Genomic DNA, 6,000 nt, shown 5'->3' on the forward strand with positions numbered 1-6,000 from the left:
AAACAACAACAGCTCAATAAGACAATGGAGAATTTTCCAACACAAAACCCTACATCTCTCTACATCCCTGCAACCCTACTCAAGGTCTGCTCTTGATTCTTTCAGGAAAAAAAAAAAGAGTGAAATCAGGAAGTTTTCATATTGGTGGTAGCCTTGCTACTAATCCCATGCAACACCAATTTCACCCAAAATAACCCTGTATTTTGTAGTTTTCACAGAATCATTAAGTTTGGAAAAGACCTCTAAGATCACCAAGTCCAAGCATTAACCCAGCACTGCCAAGTTACCACTAAACCATGTCCCCAAGTGCCACATCTACACACTCCTTAAATCCGTCCAGGGATGGTGACTCAACCCTGGGCAGCCTCTTCCAATGCTCGACAGCCCTTTTCATGAAGAAGTTTTTCCTAGTATCCAATCTAAACCTCTACTGGCATAACTGGAATCATTTCCTCTTGTCCTATGGCTTTCTACTTTGTGGAAGAGATCAACCCCCACCTGGCTACAATCTCCTTCCAGGTAGTTGTAGAGAATGAGAAGGTCTCCCCTGAGCCTCTTTTTCTCCAGGCTAAATAAACCCAGCATCCTCAGTCCCTTCTCATCAGACTTGTGCTCCAGACTCTTCCCCAGCTCCATCGCACTTCTCTGGACATGCTCCAGCATTTCAATGTCTTTCTTGGAGTGAGGGGCCCAAAACTGAACTCAGGATTCAAGGTGTGGCCTCACCACTGCCGAGTACAGGGGAACAATCACTGCCCTGGTCCTGCTGGCCACACTATTGCTGATCCAAGCTAGGATGCCATTGGCCTTCTTTGCCACCTGGGCACACTGCTGGTTCATGTTCAGCTGTTGTCAACCAGTACACCCTAGTCCTTTTCCACCAGGCAGATTTCCTGCCACTCTGCCCCAAGCCTGTAGCATTGCATATGAAGTTAAGAAAAATAAGCAAGATAAGAATAGCATGTCTCTCCCACCACCACTGGATGCATATTCTAGTCCAGCACCCAGCAAGTCCTCCCTCCAGCTCAGCCCTTGAGTTCAAGCACTGAAGAGAATACAGTACTTAAGGTTTAGACAATATTTAGAGCAAAGTATATAATAATAATTATCATCAATTCTCTGAATTGCACTTATTTAAAAAAAAAAAAAGCAAACCCAGAAGCTGGAAGTCCATGCAGATCTCAAAGTAATGGTTTGAACAACAGCTCAGCGAGGTTTGCTTAGATCCCTCTTCACAGCACTGCCATCTTTTGCATCCTGACAGTACTAACAGTGCCCAAAACTTACTTGCCCCGACATACACATTCAGATGTTAACGACTCGTGTGACTTCAGGGTCTAATACCATACCTGTTACAAGATATATATAATCTTTTATACTGGGATAAAATGAGGCCTACACACTTATCTCAATTAAATGTGAAAATGAGAATTCTGTTTTAGATGCATAAATCCTCATAGCAAAAAAGCTAAGAGACATTAATAAGTTGTAATTTATAACAGTTTAAATATTCTCCTTATTTAAGTCTTTAAAAGTAAGGAATAAGAATGCACATGCAAGACAGGCTACTTAGTTTCACATTAGTTTATATTTTCATTTCTTTTGTCATCATACACAAGTAAAATACCAAAAAGTCTGGGGTGAATGCACGGTAGAAGAATGTACTGCAAAGAAAAACTGTCTGCACTGGAATTACAGAGACCAGAGTGTTTCCACTGTAAAAAGAAAAAAATTTTAAAAATCAGAGAAATTCAAATACCTCATTCCCAGTCAACGTTTTTGTTATATATTAACAAACTCTCTTCTATTCCACTGAATATAATAAACTGGAGCAACACATTCCTGTTGAAAAGACCAGTTTCATTACATGGCCATGACCTGGACCAGCTTTCAATCAGCACTGATTAAATGCATATTCTGACGTTCTGTATCACATACCTTCCAAGCTGTGGAAGAAAGGTATCAAACACTTCCATTTTGTCGCTGTCATTTAACACAAAAATTCATCTGGATGCTAAATATATGAAGTGTCTCTGAGAATAGCTCACTAGATCACACACACATAGAAAACTCAGTGTGCACAGGCTAAGTAGGGTTGAATTAATGAATGTACTGTTGCTTCACATATTTAATGTCTGTCACTAAACCGATAATTTGCAAATACAGAAGCAGGGACTGGGGGACGCACTGGCTACAGCCACTGACAGATCCCTCCTTGCAGTTTCAAGAAGCTAATTGTGCTCAGTTCGGAGTTCTTGATCCGTGTTCCTGGAATGACTCAGGACACAAGCAAGGAGACAATCAGCATGTGTCCACATTTGGGGTTTTGTTTCCACTCCTATCTACCCTGATTTTCTTCCCAGGAATGTTGTGCTTGTGAAAGACACAGCATGACATCCTAAGAGACTTCTATCTTCTCTGCCTAACAGACACAGTCTGGGTGGCAGCAGAAAAGCAAAAGCTTCCCTAGAGCATACAGCAGGATTACCAACAAGAAGGAAGAACTACTTCTGGATTGAAGCTTTGGCCCATTGTCATCTATGGCAAAACTCCCACTGAAGTCAGCACAGCCAGGATTTCACCTCTGTTGCAGCGATTTTGAGTCCCTGCTCACTCTGCCTTGGGACTTCCAGCCAGCACAGTAAGGCTGCCTTAACAGCGCCAAAAGCTTTTGTGTTATGAACTGCAGGCAGAAGTCATGAAACCCTCCACATAAGCAACCAAATACTCGTCAAACAGTTAAGAAATTTAAGACACTTGAAGACCCTATAAGGGATTCAAATGTGGATCCAGAAGCATGATGTTTCATATTGGCACACCATTCTAAAACAAATCTTTTCCTAACCAACTTTCTGTCCTTCAGAAAAACCTGTCAGTAAATACAAGCAGTATGACTGCAGTTGGCATGTGTCAGAGGACATTTTAGAACTCAGCACAGAAATATATCTGTAGTGGAACAGCAGCTACAAACTGCTCCTAAAAAGCAATGGCTAGACACCCTAAGTCTCTCCTAATTGCTTATTTCATTGTATTTGACAGAATCCACCAACCAGAGTATATCAGGTCACAATAGTGCAACATGGTAGGAGCCATGACAATGAAACCTGGTGGACCAGAAGACCCTTGCCTCAGAAATAGAGCAAGCCAGCACTTAAGAAAAATGGGAGCGCTATACCCCATCACAGTCCGGCACATAGGATAACAACACAGTAACATATCACACAGTTCAGGAATCATCCTGCATACCATCAGCACACAGGTATGGAGCACAGTCATTACAATGCCAACAGATTCTATGTTAAGAATCAAGCTTTAAAAAAAACAGGAACAAAAATAAATAAAAGTATGATTTGCTACATCAAGGCAAGTACACCCAACCTGCTGATTTTCTACAACACTAGCACCACCAAAGGATCAAACAGAGGGATATCCCCAGTTTACAGCGCTGAAGTACCCTGGCTCCTACCTGGCTCTCTCAACAAGACTCCGGTGTTTTTGGAATGCAAGGATCACACCTGTAAGCTCTTTCTCAGCAGCACTCTCCAAAGGCAACCTGGCTCTGGAAGGATCATTCCTTCTCTCCTTGCATCCACCACCAAGTCCTCTCCAAGCAACAAAAGTAAATTTTTGTTCAACTGAAGGATAAGCCCTCTGATTGTAAGCAGGAAAAAAAAAAAAAGACAGACAACAACTAGCCAGGCTGTTTTGCCTTGTTCTGCTTTCCCAACTAATGCTTACACCATCCCCACAACTGCTCCAGACCAGGAATGAGTCCTCAGTGAAAGCACTGACTCCAGGCAGCAACTAGGAAATGGTGCAGCAACCCTGCTCTGCATTCCTCATAGTTCAGCCTCTCCTGATTTTTAATTCCTTTGCTGAGAACTCAACCCAAATTTCATAAAGCAAAGCATTTGCTAAATGAGACATAAGTTAAAAAGCCTATGCAGAGGACTCCTTCTCTCTTTATTTCTTTCTCTCCTTCTTTCCCTCTTTCTTTCTGCTGGACAGAGGTTGGTTAAGAATACATGAATCCTGATCAAATGATGCACCTCGCTAAGCTGTCTGACAGCGCTGCAAACGGAAAGCAAATGAGTACGACGAGAAGCATTCATTTTCTTGAGTCCCTTCCGTTTAACCACACTTGATGCTTTAGTGCCTCTGCCGGGATGCCAGCGCTGACTTGCCTTTATGTCCCATTTACTTGTATTTATTTTAATTGGACCTGGGACTAAGGACACTCGGCAACGCTTAATCGTCCCGACGACAAAGCAAAGGCACGAACACCCCACGGGGAAAAATAAAAAAAAATAAAAACAAAAAAAGGGAAAAGGCACCCACTGATGCATTCCTTGTGGCTTTCTTTTCCTTCTGCAAATAATCCAGCGGGGTTCAAAAAGTGGGCAGGGGAGGCTGGATTACTTCCTTTCAATAGAAGTTAGAGCTGGGAGAACCACGTTTAACCCATCCCCAGCCGGAGCAAGTTCCCTTCGCACAGATGCACACTCCGGGCATGCCTCTGGCCTTGCACACACATATATTTACACGGAGACACACAGACACTCACACACCCTTGTGGCGCCGAGTTTCGGGTGCCCTTGGGACGCAGAGGGCAGTCCCCCGACAGCGCGGAGGGGATGGGGACCCTCCTGCCTCTGCTCCGCGGAGCCCGGAGCGACCAGCCCCAACAAAGCCCGGCAGGGGCGGGGGGCACATGGCTGCTGCCCCCGCTGTCCCCGGACAGGGCGCTCTCCCAGGTCCAAACAGCGCCCCGGCGCTGGAGCCTGCGAACAGGGAGGGCAAGCCGAATCCTTCCTCCTAAAAACATTGAGGAAAAAACGGAGAGACAGACAGACAAAACGAAATACGAACAGGCAGGTCTCCCGGTAACATTAGTCTCTCCTCATCCCAAGCAGCTGCAGCCAGTCCCCAGGCTCAGCCAAGAGCAACTGCAGCTGAAGAGCAGCGACAGACACGCACACCCCCTCTTGCCCTCGCTCGCTCCCTGCTGCAAGTTTAAAACAACAAAAAAGAATAACTGAAAAGGTAGTGAGGAAAATTTCAAACATGAAAGCCCAGCTCTTGCCTCCTTGCGAGCTAAACCCCCGTGCGAAACGGGGAGCGCACCGGAGGCACCCGCCCGCCGCTGCACCTTGCACGGCAAAGAGGGAGCGCGACCGGCCGCTGACAGGGAGCGGAGCGGGGACTGGAGCGGGACACGGGAACAGTGCAGAGACGGCGCCGCGGCGGAGTCCCCGAGGCAGAAGTTTCCCCGAGTCGCGGCCGCAGCCCCCGGCGCCCCCGCGCACCGCCGAGTTTGCCCGGCGGAAAGTTTCTCCGCCATCCCCTCGGCGCCCCTCCCCGGCCCCAGGCGGGTACGCACCGGCCGGCTCAGCTCCGGGCGCTGGCCCGCGGCCTCCCGCGCCGGGTCTCCATGCCGCCTTAGGCGCCGCCGGGGCTGTGGCGGGAGAGAGGCAGTGAGCGAAGTGGGGCGACCCCCGCCCGGCGCCGCGCCGAGCTCAGAGCAGCCCAGCCCAGCCCAGCGCAGCCTGCCGGGAGCGCAGCCCGCGCCCGCCTCCCGCCCGCGGGGAGGGACCGCGCCGCCGCCACCGCCCGCCCCCGCCCCGCCCGCGGCGGGGCTCCCACCGCCCGGCACCGGCTCCGGGGAGGTCGAGGAGGCGCTCCCGGAATGTATGTTCTCCACGGGACTCGCCCAAGGTCATCCGCTGCCGGCGAAGCGCCGAGCCGCCCAGTGTTCCCGCGCGGCCCTCGGGGGTCGCCGCTTCTCTCCTGCCGCCGGGCGGTCGTGCGCTCACCGCCCCCGTCCCTGTCCGGATGGGCGCGGCTTCACCTGCACCCTGAGCCCCGCCGGTGTGCCGGGGAGCGGTGGGAGCTGGGTCCCCTCGCTGGGCCTGCTCCCGAGCGGTCAGCCCTGGATGGCCGCTGTCTGAGCACGGGGGCAGGCTCCGGGGTACCAGCCCGGTTGCAACGTGCCTCTGAGCA

The 6,000-nt window shown here is 49.5% G+C and overlaps 1 protein-coding gene across 7 annotated transcripts in view; it reads right to left on the reverse strand.

The window, feature by feature from the left end:
- FAT3 (FAT atypical cadherin 3) overlaps window positions 1–5,465 on the reverse strand; it is a 401,772-nt gene extending 396,307 nt beyond the window's left edge. For all 7 annotated transcript variants that reach the window (XM_017819708.1, XM_017819707.1, XM_017819709.1 and 4 more), the window contains exon 1: window positions 5,381–5,465. The gene's annotated coding sequence lies outside the window, so the exon portion shown is untranslated. The remainder of the gene's footprint in view (window positions 1–5,380) is intronic.
- Window positions 5,466–6,000: the final 535 nt, after the last annotated feature.

Source organism: Lepidothrix coronata, unplaced genomic scaffold (assembly GCF_001604755.1).
Source record: "Lepidothrix coronata isolate B3197 unplaced genomic scaffold, Lepidothrix_coronata-1.0 Scaffold76, whole genome shotgun sequence".
Classification (NCBI taxonomy): Eukaryota; Metazoa; Chordata; class Aves; order Passeriformes; family Pipridae; genus Lepidothrix; species Lepidothrix coronata.